Below are 19,986 nucleotides of genomic sequence, written 5' to 3' on the forward strand. Positions count from 1 at the left end.
AGATGGAGCAGCTCTAGATGCTTGCATGCCCTGTTCTGTCTGAGCCCGCCGCCACCCTTCCCTGGCAACACCCTGCTCCCCTGTAGCCCCCACAGCCCCAACTCACCCTGCCCATCTCCCAGAAGTGGAGATGGGCAGGGAATCCCCTCCCCGCCGTCGGGCTGACTGGGACACGTGAGCGTGTGAGATGCTGGCGCGTCCCAGTATGATGGAGCACCTGTCCTCCAGCCTGAGCCAGTTAAGGAGATCTGGCGATTCTTCAGGCTGGCTGACCGGCGCTCCATCTGTACCACCATATACATAAACAGATAATGGGATAATACATGTGGAACATGAGATACAGGAGACAGATAAGCAGTAAATAAAAAAAACAGCATTTATGGAACAGGTGATTACTGCTTGAATTCTCTTTTCTGGAAGCTTTAACTACAACCAGTGATCATTATTCCTCATGAAAGGATAACTTTAAGGCAAATTAGCATTAAAAGTACCAAATAGTTTTCCATTAAGGTGTCTAATGCTGTACATGACATATATGGGCCAGCGGCGTAACTATAGCACCGCAGCCCCCGCCACTGCGGGGGGCGCTGTGCATGTGGGGGCTCCGGGGGCTGCGGTGCTATAGTTAAACCCCCCCCCCCAATCCCCTGCAGACTTACCTATCTCGCTGGTCCCGGCGGCTCTGTTCTTCTGCTGAGGACCACCACAAAATGGCCACCCCCATATAGCACACAGTTCCCTGAAACTGTCTGCTGTATGGGGGTGGCCATTTTGTGGTGGTCCTCAGCAGAAGAACGGAGCCGCCGGGACCAGCGCGATAGGTAAGGCTGTGGGGGATTGGGGGGGGGTTTGCATAGGCGGCGAGGCGGCAGGGCAGGGGGGTAGTGGTGCTTGGCGGGGTAGCGGCGATGGGGGGCGCCCCCCTAACGGCGGGGGGGGGGCGCCCAAAACGTAGCTCTGCCACTGATATGGGCCATTCCATCAAGTAGATACACAAACTGAAAATTCGGGTCTTTCATCACTGTGCCCTAATATGTCTATTTGCTTGATACTAATGGATCTAATTATCAGGAGTCTGAATGACATCTCTATTTAACAAAATGCATACTATGGAGAAATGAGCAATGTACTGCAGAACTTACTATGGGGACAGTACATAGATCCCATGTATCTTACTGCTGCTAGGTAGAAATGATCAAACTGTGATTTATGTACTTTAGCTGTTTGTAACATAGTTGCTGACATTCCGGTTCCTTTTCCAGGAGCGTCCCCGGTCAGCGTAGCACAGCATGCTTTAAGTCAATGTGACTGGTTCAGGGGTGTGGTTTCTGTAATTGTGTCATTGTGGCCACTGTAAATGGCTGAGAATAAGGGCACAGTGGGGGAGTGGGTGTTGCATTGAAGGTAAGTAGTGGGGGCAGACAGATTCTCAGAGACTTGTCCACTTCTCCAGATGGCCAGGAGGGCCACATTATTTTTTGGGATTCCTGGAAAGTAGTTTTGTAATTCAAACCATAAGACCATTTCAGGATTTTACACATACACAGATGATGCACAGTACTTTAATAAATTGTGGCAGTACAACATTCTGTATGGATACAGCAAACAGAAATTCAAAATATCAAGTAAAATGGCAAACAATGGGGACAATGATAAATAGACCCCTTAGACTGAGCATATCCAAACTTTGGCCTTCCAGCTGTTGTGAATCTACACATCCCAGCATGCTTTGCCATAGTTTTAGCATTCCCTAATAGCAAAAATGTGGCAAGGCATGATGGGACTTGTAGGTTTATAACAGCTGGAGGGCCATCGTTTGGACATGCCTGCCTTAGGCAGAAAAAAACTACATTATCTGTTAGAAAAGTTTCCTGGAATACTACCAAAGTCCTGTACTTGCCCCTTGCGGGCCAGAAATACCCCAATTTGACAATCTCACTTTATTACCATGTTTTTTTGTCACTGTACATTCTGCCTCTACAGTATCTAAACATTTACACTGTGGGGCTGTTCTGTAGGCTGCTTGCATCACAGTAACTGCAACATTGCCCCATCCCAAACACTAGCGTTTCCCAAATGTGTTTTTTACAGTCCAGGTTTTCATATTTTATGCTTGAGCACAGGTGACTTAATCAGTACCCAAGCCATTTTGACTTAACCATCAGAACTTCAGCATTAAAAGGGGAATGCCAATGTGATAGTGCCTCTTTACAAGGCATTGGTGAGATCACACTTGGAATACTGTGTTCAGTTCTGTGCACCGCACCTTAAATAGGAAATAAATGAATTGGAACAGGTACAGAGAAGGGCGACTAAACTAGTAAAAAGTCTCGAATCACTAGAATACAAAGACCGATCTTTGTATTCTAGTGATTCAAGACTTTTTACTAGTTTAGTTCACTCTGTTTCTCCAGTGAAAACATATTCAGCCTGGTTAATGGATTAACCAGGCTGAATATGTTGTCACTGGAGAAACGGAGGTTTAGAGGTGATATGATTAGTATGTTCGAATACAGGATTGGGAATCATATGGAACTGGGAGATGATTGGTCACTAACAGGCCTATACTTAGGACACGCGGGCATGTACTGAGGCTCGAGGAAAAGAAATTCCGCACTGAAGTAAGAAGAGGATTCTTCACCATTAGAACAGTAACACTCTGGAACTCATTGCCGGTGCGGTGGTTACAGCAACTACTGTTAATTAATTTATATCAAAACTGGATGCATTCTTGACCACTAAGGGAATCCTATAGATATGACTTACATAACTCAGTAGTTACAAGTTAGATAAGTTCAACTCGATGGACTCACGTCTTTTTTCAGCCTTAATTACTATGATACTATGGATATCTTTAAAACCTGGACTGCAGTGGCATAATTTGGGAAATGCTGTATACATGTTTGTTATCGCTTGATTCTGCACTCAAATATCTCCAAGTGAATTAGGTCTTGTATGGAAAACAGCAGAGCACCTGTTGCCTAAAACAATGGAGGTAGTCATAGCAAGAATATAATCAATATTCATGAGGATGGCTGCCAATTCAGTCTTGGGGAATATTCATGAGGCATGACCAGTATTCAAGACATCCCTAGTGAATTAATAGACCGCATTCTCATGAATACTTTGTCATTGGCTGCATCCATCGTACGTAGGCGATGATGATGATGATGCTGATGAACAGTGCTTTGTAAAGCCATTGTCTTAAGTCTCCTAACTGCAAAATACAGCATCCGAAGCCACACAGAATCTCCCCGTTCACCCATCTCTCCTGTCTTCTGTCTCCGTCCCAACAGGCTTTATACTACTTGCTGACCCCCTCGAATCTGGCCTTCTGACAGTATTATACACTGCATTAGTTGTGTTTGCTATCCGCCTTTCTGAATGAGTAATACACCGGCACTCACATTTCTATTACTTATTCTGTACAAAAGCTATTGTCAAGCATTTTATAATGAAGTGTTGGCCACTAGTTTATTGGAGCTTATGGATGACATTTAATTTTGCCTTGGCGGAGCAATATAAGCAATGCAGTTTATATTAATAAAGACAAATACTGCTCGAAGAGAAGCCTTCTTTGCATCATACTGTTTTTTGCATACTAAAAACAAAGTCAAATTAAATAGGTTTTGCTGACAAGTGATTGGTGGATCTGTGACCCACCAGTTATTGTATATAGATGAACACTGACAAAAGAAGTATAAGGATAAATGTTGCCCAGCTGCAGTAAACTCTCCATAGAAAACACCAGCCAGGACATACTTTATGCAGACCATGGGCCTGATTCAGTTGTTACTCTGGTGTGTGCTGCATGGTACTGATGCTTGGTACTTTGCACATGTGCCTTAACCATTTTGCCTGTAGGCAGTGCTGTTCTACAATGTAGGATGCCCTGCGGCAGCAGACTTTCAGTGATTGGCTTATGCCATTTGGGAGCAGGGAAGCACCGCTGTTGTAGGAGAGTGTTGAGATCAGGATCTTCTTCAGAAGGCAGGGACATCCTGGCCTCTTTGTTGCAAATGGGCATCCCGACAAATACATAAGTGCACCAGTGTGCTGCAAACCCCACTCCCCCTCCACCAGGAGCCGCAACTGATGGAAATCAACATTATGGTTATTTGGAATTATATTGGTCATGTCCTGACAGGTGTGTATATATGGGAGTGGCTGTGGTGGCATATGATAATGTGCGGATCTATGGTGGACATTCAAGTGTTGTGTGCGCCTGACAGAACAATATTGTAAACTTGAGCCCTTTGCCTTATCATTTGTTTTTCCCAACACAAAAAATGAGCGAATGAAGTTGTGATCATGCTCATGTTTATCACACCCTTCCAAAGCTCTCATTTTTAAAGCAGGCACAATGAGTGCGGATTCGGTACTTATGAGTTATCTGGGCGCCCGATTTTTTGATTGTATGCCTTAAGTTAAGGCATACAATCAGATGCGATGCGATGCGATATCGCATCGCATGCGACCATCGGATGCGATGACCCGATTTTTCCATAGGAATCAATGTTAAAATGGACTGAGTCCATTTTAACATGGAATTCAATGGGAAAAGGGGTCCTTTTCATACCCCTACTATCCAAGTGGGCATGGAGTTGGATATAAACCTGTGGCGAGCGTAGCGAGCCACCGAGCCCGAAGCGTGGCGAGCGAAGCGAGCCCCGCGAGGGGACGGTATTCTGTGTCCCCTCGCGGGGCTCGCTACGCTCGCCACGCTTCGGGCTCGGTGGCTCGCTACGCTCGCCACAGGTTTATATCCAACTCCATGCCCACTTGGATAGTAGGGGTATGAAAAGGACCCCTTTTTCCCATTGAATTCCATGTTAAAATGGACTCAGTCCATTTTAACATTGATTCCTATGGAAAAATCGGGTCATCGCATCGCATCGCATCGCATCCGATGGTCGCATGCGATGCGATGCGATGTGCCCGATCCGACCCGATTTAGAAAACGGGCGCCCAGATAACTCACAAGTACCCGGATTCTATTTGGTAGCGCTAATGATGTGCAATTGTCTGTGAAACCATTAGAAATCTCTGCATATAAACACGTGCAAAATGCCAGAAAAAAAAAAAAACTAAAACTGGGGACATTTGATGCATCTGTCGTTCATTTGCAGACTCAGATCCACCTAACATCAGGTATGAGCAACCATTCAGAATAAATGCTGTTATGTGACTATGGAAGTATTACAGATGCATGCACCAGATTTTTCTCTTCTGTCTGCTTTCTGATAGGCTTAGACTCAGGGCCGTATTAAGAAGGTATGTGGGGGTCCTGGACGGAGGCAGCCAAACCTCCCTCCCCCGCACGGAGGCAGCCAAACCTCCCTCCCCCGCACGGAGGCAGCCAAACCTCCCTCCCCCGCACGGAGGCAGACATAAATTGTTTTGTTCATGCATTATATGCATGGAAATGTGTAACTCTGCCCACATGAAGTCATGAAAGTATCTTGTGGTGCATCCAACCCAGGGCCTGGTTAATCAAAAGGCTGACTAGTACCCCACTCACACCAGCCTTTTCACATGGGTTGGCCCTGGGAACAACACAGGTGTAGTACTGGTGTGAATGGGTCCAGGCCCAAAATCCAGGGAGCAATGCACCAGCATTAAAACTCTACTAGCTACCAGGATTGCTCCCGGGATCTTCCTGTAGCATGGTGCTGTGTGAACGGGTAACCGGGTCAAGTGACCCGGGTCCCATTCAAAGTATGGAGGAGGCAGTGCTGTCAGCTCCAAGCACTGCCTCCTTCCCCGCCCCTCGATGATGCACCATCGCTCCGCCCCCTGTGACATCACCAACCCCACTATAAGGCAGGTCACACAGGGAGCTTGCAGACCGCAAATGTGGGGGTCATTCTTGGAATGGATCCATGTTCTAATCCCGGGAGCGACCCCAGCATTTGCGGTGTGAATGGGGTATACTGTAGGCTGTAGCTTAGGGTGCCAGATTGGTTGGTTGTTTATCACTCTCCATTTTATCGCTTCTGAAGCTTAGTGCATCTGGCCCTATATTTGGTGTGCAAGATCTCCCTTAAATTGTGCTGATGTGTGCTTCCATCCAACCCTGCACACTCCTGTCAACAAGCCAGTACTGAACCGTGCCTGTGTGATAATACTCCATTACGGCCCTGTGCAACTCTCCAGTAGCAAGCGAAGATAATATTGCTTTCTAACTTACGCTCAGCTCCTATGCAAGCGTAATTCATAAACAGGTCCGATGTACTCCGCAAACTGGCGTCCATTTTACTCTGCCTCAGCCCCAGTGTACACAGTGTGGATATTGCCATATTCCTCTGCATACACAGTCACAGGCTGTCTGCTTTTGTAAACCATGATGATGAGGACGATAATAAACACTGAAGGTGTCGCGCTTTCCTAGATGTTTTTATGTGACGACTGGTCTAGCATTGCAAGAAAAGAAATGACTAATACAGACTAAGCCCAGCCTGTCCCATGGGACACGTCTGCGCGGGGGGATGTATGAAATATTAAACACAAGCTTTTCATTATATCACAGGATTCATTTCTCTGTAAAAAAAAAAAAAAAAACACATACACACACTCACAAAGAAACGCAGCCTGACATGAACTTCTCTGGAGCTTAGCGATTATTTTAAAGGTGAAGCTTTCCCACTCTCCTGCATGTAACCACACATAAGTGGGAATAATATGCAGCAACAAGAGTCACAGGAAAGGAAAATTCAAATGGAACATTGCATGATCTTAGAAAGAAAATTTATCATGGTGGTCAGAAAAAATAAAAATAGTAATATATATATATATATATATATATATATATATATATATATATATATATATATATATATATATATAGAACTCCAACACAGCAGCGGCACTCTGAGTCTTGTAAACGGTGAAAATCAGTGAAATGTTATTGTCTACATGTTTCGGGTACTTCCCCGTCTTCAGGAGTACCCCGAAACATGTAGACAATAAAATTTCACTGATTTTCACCGTTTACAAGTCTCAGAGTGACGCTGCTGTGTTGGAGTTCTATACATCGGGCAAATTGCTTGTACAGAAGGCACTTGAGCAGGGTAACCCCAAGGGGGGTCCGAGTGCCAGGTTCATGAGGCTACTATATATATATATATATATATATATATATATATATATATATATATATATATATATATATACACACACACACACATACACAGCCATACATGGTAATCATCATCATCATCATTATCAATGGCTGCCAGGCTGTGTGTGGTATATCCATTGATAATGTGACATTCAGGCAACTAGATTTATGTGTCTCATCTACACTCATTACTCGCTCCTATTCCTGATTGCAGGACTTCTGTGGAATGCTCTCCCACGCACAAGGAGTCTATCCTCCAGTCTCCAAACCTACAAGCGTTCCCTGAAAACTCACCACATCAGGCAAGCTTATCAAATTCCAGAACCAACCACTTCCTATCTAATCACATCCCCACTATACAGTCCACACATATCCACTCTCTTTCTTTTTCACATTTTCCATCCCCCTGACCCCTGGCCAAACTGCTGGGTCAGCTTGCGAACAGGGCCCTCATACCTTTGACTGTCTGTAAATACCCAGTTTGTTGTATCACTGTCTACACTGTTGTATTCTGCACTACATAAGACACAAAACTGTTAATAAATGAATAAACAAATAACTACTGTATTAGTGTCGGTATTTCAAGATGACATAGTGACAATCTGTGCAATGTTTTCCCCCCTGTACCGTGACAGGAGCCTATAACCAGGCAAAGAAACTCGGTGCCGCAGCGGCAGCACAGACTACAGCAACTAGTTGACTCTACTGAAGAAGCAGGCAGATTTGGAGGCAGGCCCCGGGGCATCACCCAGGTAAGCGTGTTATACATAAGGGCCTGATGCACTGCATCAGGTCCTTGTACACTACAGTACTGTAACACACACAGCCGGACATGCATATAGAATCTATATATAGATTCTATATGCAATTAAATGAAATTCCTGGGGGTAATGGATGGTTGTGTTACCGAGACACGGCCGGGCATGCATATAGATTCATATGCATGCCTGGCTGTGTCTCGGTAGTGTGACTGTCCATTACCCCCAGGAATTTCATTTTTACCCCACTGCCATAGGATGCTCAAATGGTAATACTACATTCAAAATGTAAATATTTATTATGGGGGAACGTATGCTACCAGTTGCAGTTGTGTATATTGTACTGGTCAAAGGTCAGTGTATGAAATCAGATGGAATATAGGTTATAAAGGAATGACAAACACATGTACAGTATTACAGGATGTTACATTTATTTGTATCCATTTTACCAGTGCACCTATTCATTCTTAAAGCCACATTGTAGCATTGTAACATTGACATCTTTACAAACTTAAACAGAAATTGTAAGCAACCAAAAACATCTAAGTTGAATGATACTGTATACAGAATCACATGCACACCACAATATTAGTATTACATATGACATCACCAAATGATTACACACCACACCAACACTAACACACTACAATCTCTGTATATTATTACACAAATCAACACCACACAGAATTACACAGTAACAAAGAATTATTACACACCACACCAACACTAACACACTACAATCTCTGTATATTATTACGCACATCAACACCACACAGAATTACACAGTAACAAATAATTATTACACACCATAATATTAGTATTACATATGACATCACCAAATGATTACACACCACACCAACACTAACACACTACAATCTCTGTATATTATTACACACCTCAACACCACAGAGAATTACACAGTAACAAAGAATTATTGCACACCACAATATCATAATCTTAATACACATCACAACATTATACAATATCACACACGACTACATCAGCAGCAGCAATAAATTACACAGCACAACCTAATAAGATATATTACACATCACAACATCATTGAAGTATTACGTAGAGCGTTGGACTGGCCCACAGTAGTACAGGGGAAACCCACAGTGGGCCCCACTGCCTGGGGCCCTACCTCCTCTTGACGCAATGGTGCATTCTTTACAGTGCATTTCCATTATTAATCTGGTACATTATTATGCATAAACTAGAAGTATTTAATATGTACTCATTGATATTACACTCTCTAATGATTTGCCAAACCTCTGTGGCAGCTGGTCACACCCCCTTTTGAGATCAGCCACACCCCTAAAGAGGGGCCACTAACACTGCATTTACTGGTGGGCCCTTTATGTCTCAGTCCAACACTGATTACATACCACAACACCAAGTTAATACACACAACAACAACAAATAGTCTCATAATTTTATTTAACCTCACAACATCATAGTGCCATTAGACACACAACATTTTAGACTTTTTCCACCCCACAAAATATATCTTTTACACATATAACCATAGCGTTAGTACCAATAACGACATCATAGTTATTACACAACACAGCAACGTACAACCCACTACAACATTGTAGAGTTCTCACACACCCAAACATCACAATGTTTATTGCAGACAAAGTTACAATGTTAGTGCACACTTCAGTATCATAGTGTTTTTACACCCATTGACTTCACAGAGTTAGTGCAATCACTACAACATCATAGAATCCTTATACACCACATCATCATAGCATTATTACACACCACACAACACTATTGAGGGATTACACACCATAACATTATCGTTATTACATGCACTACAACATTATAAAGGGCCTTATTCTACTTCACTCTTTCTGACAAAATCCTTCTTAGATGGACAAAACCATGTGCACTGCAGGGGGGGCAGATGTAAAATGTGCAGAGAGAATTAGATTTGGGTGAGTTATTTTGTTTCTGTGCAGGGTAAATACTGGCTGCTTTATGTTTACACTGCAATTTAGATCTCACTTTGAAGTAAAACCCCACCCAAATCGAATTCTCTCTGCACATTTTATATCTGTCCCACCTGCAGTGCACATGGTTTTGTCCATCTAAGAAGGATTTTGTCAGAAAGAGTGAACTAGAATAACCCCCAAAGTTATTACACACTACACAATATTATAGAGGGATTACACACCACAACATTATAGTTATTACACACCACACAACACTATAGAGGGATTAAACACCACTACATTATGCACTACCACATCAAACAGTTATTATACACCACACAACACTATAGAGGGATTACACACCACAACATTATGCACTACAACATCAAACCGTTATTATACACAGAGCCGGTGCTAGGGTGTTTGGCGCCCTCCTGCAGACTAAAAATGTGCTCCATCACTCCCATACCTTTGGCATGCACAGTGAAAGGAGTATGGCCACAGAATTTTTTAAATAACACTATACCATGCTTCCTAACTTAGAAACCATAGACAGAGGGACCCTTGTGCGTGTCAAAGGCGCGCAGCTGAAATTTGCTGCCACCCCCCCATTTTGCTGCTGTGGGGGCATAGTCAGCACTCTGAGAGCACCTGTCAGGGAAGAGGAGTCGAAGGAGTTGGGATGCTGTGGAAGTGAGGTGAGTGCCATGTGCCGGAAGTGGGAAGGAGATAGGGACGGTGAGTGGACGGTGGGGGGGAAGAGTGGGTGGGGGTGGTGCCATGAGGGGAAGAGAGAGAGGGTAGCCACTTTTCAAGCTGCCGGTGCTTCTGTGCTGTCATACAGTTTTACACTGACAGGCACAGAGCAGCCGGCAGCAACCACGGACCTGCAGCAGGGTCAGCAGAGCAGGTACGGCGCCTCTCCTAACCTGCGCCTTCCTGCTTTGCAGTCTCTGCTGAGCGCCTAGCGCCGGCTCTGATTATACACCACACAGCATTATAGAGGGATTACATACCACAACATTATAGTTATAACACACACGACAACACCACCACCACTATTACACACCACACAATATTATTACACACCAGAACATTATAGTTAATACACACCACAATAGTTATTACACAACACAATATTGTAGTTATTACACACCACAACATTAAAGCATTATTACACACAACATAACATTATCAAACCTCGCAACTGTCCCAATTACAGCAGGACAGTCCAGGTAATTGGAGACTGTACCGCTGTCCCTCCCACGGGTCGCAATGTCCCATGGGTGGGGGGCAGTTGTAGGGAGCCGGAGATCACCGCTGCAGTGATTGCTGAAGAGATGCTGTACACATGTGCATGGCATCTCTCCAGTGTAAGGAGGAAGCAGGGGAAGCTGTCTAGCTGCTCGGGGAGCAAATGGGTGGGACGACGCTAAGCTACGCCCCCTCTGCATGAGGTCACGCCCACACTGCCGGTAGATCATCCGCCCTTCTTGTGTAGGTCCCGATTTCCTAACAAGAAAGTTGGGAGGTACAGTATGCTTAGAAAATGCCCCATACATCGATACGTGTGTAGGCCCCGCACGTCGCTATTGCCGGGTAATCAATACCCTGCATGCTGGATAACTCTAGTCAGATCGCCCTTCAGGGCCAGTGTTCTCCCTGGAGAACACTGACCCTGACAGATTGCTCAGCACACATCACTGACACATCGCTGTGCAGTGCTCTCTGCTGAGTTATCTTGCTGTGCGATCTGAGTGATCTGGCATCACTCAGATTTCTCAACACAGTCGCTCCGTGTGTAGGCCCCATTAGATTCACTATAATTACAACGAGGATCATAAAACATTTAAAGATTTTTATCTGAGTCTCTAAGCTGTGAACTTGGTGATAATTGTGAGGACAGCTACAAGGTCACTTGCTGTGTATGGGATTATGAAAAGAAATCCATCATAGCCGTTAAATAAAGTATAAAATAAATATAATAAAATATAGTAACTCAAAAAATACTGAGATAAGCCAAATAACAAAAGGTTATATAAAGCTTTTCTAGTTCACCTAAAATGAATGAGAGCTGCTACTTCTAATGTACAAAGTAGTATAATGAAAGCCATGGTATTGTGAATGCACAGTAGTTGTGTGTGCAAATGTTAGCCAGGAATGCACATTGGCTTCTGCAGTTTTCATGGGCGGATGTTACTGCAGGTGCTGAAGAACCAAAAGTCTGATGTTGATATAGTGCCTGATTCAGGTTTGCTCGGTAAGCCGCAAACATCGCAGGAGACGCCACCCTGCTGAATGCCCAACCCCCCCCCCCGCGCTGATTCCCCCCGATTCCATGCGAGGGGATGTGTAACAAGAAACCCCCCCCCTTGCATGCCTCCGCACGTGCGCGGGCCGAGTTCTGATCACTGTGATCCAGAATCAGCCCCATAGTACAGTAGTTCAAATATCTATTAAAGGTCAGTTACAGAAGGGTAGAACATAAAATGTGATGGCAGAAAAGAATCGGGCCCACCTAGTCTGTCTGCCCATGTACATACTGTACACGCTAGGATTCAGTTAGGTTGGGATCCAGTTGTAGGAGGAAACCGGAGAAAACCCACTCAAGCACGGGGAGAATAAACAAACTCCAAACAGGTCCATGATGTGAATGGAACCCATGACCTCAGAGCTGGGAGGCAGTAGTGCAACCATTACACCATACAAACTTCCCAATAGCATATATATATATATATATATATATATATATATATATATATATATATATATATATATACACATTCTTATCAGTGGATACAAATGATTGTGTCCCCTAAACACTGGGTCTGATTCTGAGTCAGACAGTACAATAGCAGGGGGTTAACAGGTGGCTATAAGCATACACAGAGGTGTTGTGCTTTATGGCAATGTTGCATACCTGTACAATTTGGTTGTATGACAAGCTGCTTGTACCTTTTGCTTTTATACATTACAACAGTTCCAATCCACTGCAGAATGCACATTTTTACACTAAGTTAATTGCTTTTATAGACTCCATGAAAGATACATATGTGTAATAACTACACTAGCACATATCTCTCTGTGTGTAATTAACACATTTTTGCTTATGTCCGTCCTATACTAAGCAAAACGGAACATGGCCTGACCTGTCTAACCGTAAATAGGGAGTTTCAGGGTAAACTGGACAGTCACAATGCAATTCTACATATGCACCCTGACTTGTGGGGGTGTGTCATGGGAGTGTCATAGGCGTATTGTGGGTGAGTGGCTGTGTCATGGGTGTGTAGCTACTGCTCAGTACAATTCATGTGTAAGTGGAAGGAAAGCCAGTGTCTTATAGATCTCCTGCATCTACATGTGCTATAAATGATGGGCGACATACAATCCATGTACGGTGCTGGTTTCCCCTCTCACATGCACAATCCCCCGCATCAGCTAAACCGATGCTCAGAATGTTTCATCTGACTTAAGTCTGACTAAAATATAATTGGCTGCCCATGAGTTGTTTATATTATGTTAATAAATAAGCCCCCAAACCACACCATGTCACATATCCTTCATCTTCAGTCCTACAAGTTGCCGTTTGTTTGTGCGCTTACCTTTTTTAGCTGTCTTCTTCCTCTTCTTTGCTTGTTGACTCTCAAATTCACTTGACATTCTCTGGAAAAGGCAAGGAGGAGACAGGTTCAGTAAGAATTCCAATAGTATAAAAAACAAATACATATATATTCAAACACTTACAGGTACAAGTCAATACAAAAAAAAAAACGTCTGGTAAATTATTGCAACATATCTATTTTGAACCTTTAATCTGTTTCCTTAAGTAAAAAAAATGAACAAATGAAGCAGTAATCATTGGTTATTATAAGACTAAGAATGCCATGTGCTTATGGGTATAAGGTTCTAGTTTTACAACTGACTTTGCTAACTCTTCAGCTTGATAACTCTTCGGCAGGAAGTTGCCGTCATAACTCACCCTACTCTGTGTATGGTGCACATGTACATGTATTACCGTAAAATAAAATAAACAAGGCCTCCATCTTTCCACGCTTGAGTTGCCTGGTGTAGCCACATTTAAATAGCTTAGTTGCTGCTGACTTCACGAACCCCACAGCACCAGATGGCAGATGGGCTATACAGATTCCTAACACTGCCATAAATTGGGTTGTTCATCAGGGGAGTTAAAGTTCAGTTGCAGGTACTGAAGAAAAGCGACATGAATTATTGATCGCTTTCAACTGCAGATCCACACTTTTAATATCACCAAAGAGATCTAAAGTTTCAGGCCAAGTATCTTTCACCCCTCCGAGCTACTCCTGACCTAGAGGTTTTGCGTTTGATCTCATTGTTCATTGAAATCACACTCCCATCTCATGAAACAGGCATACTGGTCACGGTGCCATAAAGCAGTAATTGCCGGTAGTGCCTGGCTTTTAGGTTGATTACACCACAAAAGTGGCCAGATAGTTCCTGCGGAATCTAGGTGTACCGAATGCATTTTTGCTTTCTTGTCCATAAGAAAAAAACATAAATGACAGAATGAACAGCATAAAAAAAAAATATTCTTGCTAAATTACAATAAAAAAACTAAATAAATAACTAAATAAAATAATACAACACAATGACATAGAAAGTGGATACACATAACAGTTAATAAAAAAAAAACAATATCAAATAAATATATAAATAAATGAGAAATGGAAAAAACCCTGCGTTCATGATAGCATGAAACATGTATTGATTTGCCCGTACTGACATATTTTTCCATCAGTGATCATTGAATTTTTAACAGCAACCTCTGTCCTCCCTCCAATATTGTATTCATTAGATCTAGTCATCGATTTGGTATGCAGTGAAAGACCAGCGTATCTCATACCTAATAAACTGGTTCACATAGATGAGATCATCAGAATGGATTGAGGACTGTTACATGGGACATGCCGGAGAAGAAGTAAAATAGCTGACTCAATGAGATAAATTAATTAAGCCAACAGTAGCAATTAAGTAGCGCGCGCTTTGTTCATTTCAATAGTTTCACCCCGTAAATATGAGATTCCATTTTGTTGTGGCCTAAGTGACCTTTCGTGTAATTTATATATTGTGCTGGCAAAACTCAAGTCTAGCATTGGCAGCAGAAACGAAAATGTTGGGGCCACGCACCGCTTTCCAAATCAATATTATTTGCAGATGAACGTAATTGGCTAGGAATAATTTGTTAATATGTATTTATGAGATGCATCTGGTAAAGTGAAATAATCAGACTGGATGGAAATTGTGACTTAGATTAATCGGTCTGTAAATTAAATGTTGCATGCATGTGTGGGGAAATACAGTACACGTCACTGGATGTTACTTGTATACAGGGCTTAAAGTGGTCACGCAGAGGTGGGATGAACTCAATTCTCGATGCCACCTAATTATCCCCCCTCCCCTACCCCCATTAGGCAGAGACAGGGCCAACGGTAGGGTTTTTGGCATCTCCCTGCAGAATGCTTTTTGTGAGAATTACTGTTCAGGGCCAATGTGGAGGTAAAAATGTTCCACCTCACCATTCCCCCCATTCCCCCTCACTTTAACACCTGCTGGTATAACACATTTATACTTTCCATAGATTCCTGGATAAAGATAATATAAATCACAGTGGGGCAGATTATAGTTGATGACTGTCTGGCTTTCAGAGGGAGGAGTCAGCCAGGTTGGCCCAGAAGGGGGGTGGTGATTTATATAGGGGTGGGGCAGTGCAGGGTGTAATGCGGTGTAGAAGACTGTGTAGCGGTTGTTGTCGGATCTATTAAGGTCGACATCCATTGGTTGACCACTGAAGGTCAACGGTCTTAGGTCAACACATGAAAAGGGCGAAATGTCAAAGGTCGACATGGTCAAAAGGTCGATGCAAGCATTAGGTCAATATTGAGAAGGTAGACAGTTAAAAGGTCAACATAGGTTTTTCACTTTTTTTGGCCTGAGTGTCAACATGGACACCTTATCGATGCACCACGTCCCCTCGCATGGGGGCCTCTTGACCTTCAGTGGTCAACTTTAATAGTGGCAACCCAATGACCCATATCCCTCTGGTATACAGTGCTCAGATTATTGACATTGTAGAGTGGGTTATGGTTGCGATGATATATATCTGCATTGTCCCCTGCTGAGGTGGAGGCTGGATCCAATTCAGGAGACTTGTTCACTGTTCTGTATGGCGGGGAGCACCACATGATTTGTAGGTGCCTTCCTCCCATTCAGGGCATGTACACAAGTATTCAGCAGATTCAAGACTATTTTGCAGCCTGTGATTTGTAGCCAAGTGTAAGCATCTGTGGCAGTCACACGCCTCCCAGGCTCATCTCCACTTGAGTCTGCATGGGCATAACTGTATAGTAAGTGGAATGAGGGTGTGCTGGCCTGAGGGGTTGTAAAAGGAATGGTGGCTTAAGTAGGGTTGGAGACTAGTGCACATACTGTAGATCCATCTGATTTCAAGGATAGTAAGGACAGCGATGAAACTAACGGTTACATTTTCTAAAGCTTCTAAAAATGAAAAAGAGGTTATGTTGCCCCTAGCAACCAATCAGATTATGTCTATTTTTTTCTATATTGCATCCTAGAAAAAGATAGACAACATCTGATTGGTTTCTATAAGCAACATCACCTATATTTAGTTTTAGAAGCTTTAGAAAACTGACCTCTAAGTGTATGTATAGGAGTGCCAAGGCCGAATAGCGTTATATATATCTGGATATTGGCAAACTTCTGCAATAATTAAAATAAGGGACGTTTCAGAGATGTACACATTGTCAATGTTTTGGTGCCCACACACGCACCGATTTCAGTGCTATGCGTTTTTGGCTGTACAATGGTTCTTTACAATTTTTCTGCCAGAATTAAGCATGACCCGATGTGATGGTTATTTTGCTGTCTGCGATGCGATGCTGTGCTATTTAAGCACATTTTTTCACTGGCTTTTTCTGACCTTTATTTTGTTCGAGTTCACATGTTTTAAACCTGCAATAAAGTTGTTGATAACAATTTGTATGTAATTATTTCCCTCAAAAAAAAAAAAACCCCGTTGTATAGCATCGGCTCGTATGCCTGTATAATGCTGAGCCCGATGCTATGCGATAATGTCCAAAAAAGTACCTGCTGCACATACTTTTTTGGACATCTTAAATCGGCCCCCGGGAACGCGCATAGCACAGCATCGCATCGCACACGCCGCACGAATACACCCCGATAATTGTACGCACGATGCGTTTTGTACTTTAAAAGTACAAAACGCGTTCTAAAATCGATGCGTGTGTGGGCTGCATTAGAGAGGATCTGCCCACCCAGAGCTGCACTGCATTGAATTGCGAGTTTGCATACACAGAGGATTTATTGGCAAAGTGGGTGGCAGGTAGTCAGAGTTTACGGGAAGTGACATCGGGTGGCTCGTGAAATGCTAATGTGTTGGGGCTGTTTACTGGGTGTTTCCTTGTCAGCCACTGAGAATCCGACGTTTGAAGAGTCCTCAGCGGCTTTGGAAAACTGCACTGTTTGAGGCAGCCAAGACTTACTCAGAAGCTTGATGGCCGACCACAGTACATCCTGATATTTTCGCTTTTGGATGCAAGTGGAGGATGTGAGTGCCAGCAATGGGTGTCTCTGTACACAAGATGCCATCTGAGCCATAAGCCTTTTTTCCACAATTATGCAGCAAGCAAAATCTCATCCGCAATTTAATTCTGCACACATCTTTGAATCAGTAATTATGGTGTACACGATGCATGTATAATTGTGGACTACAACCGCAGAACTCTGAACAAATGCGCTAAGGGCCTAGTTGAGTCCTGATTGCAGAACAAATTTGTTCTCAAAATGGGTAAAACCATTGCTGCGCTGCAGGTGGGGCAGATGTGCAGAGAGAGTTAGATTTGGGTGAGTTATATTGTTTCTGTGTAGAGTAAATACTGGCTGCTTTAATTTTACACTGCAATTTAGATTTCAGTTGTAACACACCCCACCCAAATCTAACTTTCTCTGCACATCTGCCCCACCTGCAGTGCAGCATGATTTTGCCCATCTGCACTGAATTATGTCCTAAATACATTTCTTTCTATATTTTTTATTTTCCTTTTTTTTGAGGAGATCTTGTTTAATAGAACAGAGGCGTATGCACTACTGAGCCCTATGGACAGCCCTGTAATGCGACGGCCCTGTAATGCGACGGCCCTGTATGGTGATAGCCCTGCAATGTGACAGCCCTGCAACGTGACATGCTTCGCCGGCATCTGCTAGGAATACTAGCACAGTATTGTGTCATTCATTTCTCAGCCGAGTGTTCCAGAAGGTGGAATGGCTGTGGGCGGGGAACTGTCCTATCAATGAATGAAATAAATGAACTTTAGTACAATGATCTCCATAGCCTTCAAGTTATCGTGAGTCATAAAATGAGTCATCCGTTGATCACCTCTACAGCTTGTACTTCCACTTGTGTTTGATGTAGATCTCCCACAGCTCGACAAGCAATAGAACTAATAAAAAATAATCCGCACAACTGATTTCGATTCACAATTGCTCCATGCGAAGATGAACGAGAGCACACAAGGTCGGCAGGAACGAATAGAACAGACAAATCGCGGCACATTCTGTATCTGCTGTCAGTGTTAGCTGTAGCATGCTGGAATTACTTCTGGCTGACACACTCACAGATGAGTGTGAAACATTTGGACAGTTCCATAGTGGGGTGACTGTTACATTCTCAATTTTCAGGCACTGCCTAGGGGTTTAGGGCCCAATTATTTGCACTTGGCAAATTATCGCCCATGCATCTAAGTTGCATGTGCAGCATTGGTCTTGCGACGGCAGAGAGGATTGATTGGCAAACAGAATTGATATTCACATACCTTCCCAATACTCCGGGTACTCCGGTTTCCTCCCACATTCCAAAAATATACTGGTAGGTTAATTGGATTCGGTATGGAATCCCGGTGGTCGAAATCCTGACAAGGGGGGGACGTGGATCGCCCCCCTTGCGGGCTCGCTGTGCTTGCCACGCAGCAGGCCCGGTGCCTCGCTACGCTCGGCGTGCTAATTTATTTTCCCTCTATGGGTGTCGTGGACACCCATGGAGGGAGAAAGTGTCGGGATTTCAGCGGTCGGGATTCCAGCGTCGGGATTTTGGCCGCCGGGATTCCAACCACCAGGAAATTGACTGCATCCCGGTTAATTGGCTCCCAACAAAATTAACCCTAGAATGTCCGTGTGCATGTACATGTGATAGGGAACATAGATTGTAAGGTCCACTGGGGCAGGGACTGATGTGAATGTTCAAAATATTCTCTGTAAAGCGCTGCGGAATATGTGTGCGCTATATAAGAAACTGGTAATAAATAATCATAGAGCTATGTCTACACAGCATGTGGGACTTACAAACCCACCAGTGGACATGCTTGATGCAAATACAGGTGGCTGCAACATTAACATACCCTCCAACATCTGAAGGACAGAAACCGGTTCACATTCGAGAAGGGGGAGTGGTCACGGGTAAAGTAGGGCAGGGTCACAGGGAAGTCCTGGGGTGAGCTATTTCCCACCACCCAGACCATCTGTTAAGGTTGCGGACAGATGAAATGTTACACCCGTGACCAGACACTAGAGCCCCCGTAGTCAGCATCACGCAGCGGGAGCAACAGTGCACGTTGTTAAAACTCCGCTCCTTCTTTCTTTGACCCCAAGCACATGGGGCCGGACTCCGGAGACAATGGGGAAGTGACGACTCCATTGCCTCTGGCAGATGTGCCACGGGTACAATTGGTACTTCCGTTTTTAGCCCTTAAAAAACATTACTGTACCAGCTAAATCAGCACAGTTGGAGGGTATGCCTTAGCATATTTTTACAAGATTCCACATTCAAATTTTCAGCTGTGAATGCATTTGCTGACGTCTCTATCAGTTCCATAATACTTGATCTGGCTTCATCCTGCAAGTTCCTCCCCACCTGCATGACCTGTGTGGCTGCACAGTGTAATGCAACAGAATTTGCTACAACAAAGCACAACTGTGATGATTACAGAACTGGCTGTAATCTCTCCGTTATGAATAGCAGCGTGTCTCGTTGTCTCTGTAGGTGATTCTCTATCTCTAAGCAGTTTAGAAAAGACATCAGATTGGTATCTCCTGTGGT

The 19,986-nt window shown here is 43.6% G+C and overlaps 1 protein-coding gene across 4 annotated transcripts in view; it reads right to left on the minus strand.

Moving 5' to 3' along the window:
- Positions 1-19,986, minus strand: part of ELFN1 (extracellular leucine rich repeat and fibronectin type III domain containing 1) — a 507,720-nt gene that overhangs the window by 356,912 nt on the left and 130,822 nt on the right. For all 4 annotated transcript variants that reach the window (XM_083153065.1, XM_083153062.1, XM_083153063.1 and 1 more), the window contains exon 3: positions 13,424-13,484. The gene's annotated coding sequence lies outside the window, so the exon portion shown is untranslated. The remainder of the gene's footprint in view (positions 1-13,423; positions 13,485-19,986) is intronic.

The sequence above is a fragment of the Crinia signifera genome, chromosome 7, assembly GCF_055691185.1.
Source record: "Crinia signifera chromosome 7, ASM5569118v1, whole genome shotgun sequence".
Taxonomy (NCBI): domain Eukaryota; kingdom Metazoa; phylum Chordata; class Amphibia; order Anura; family Myobatrachidae; genus Crinia; species Crinia signifera.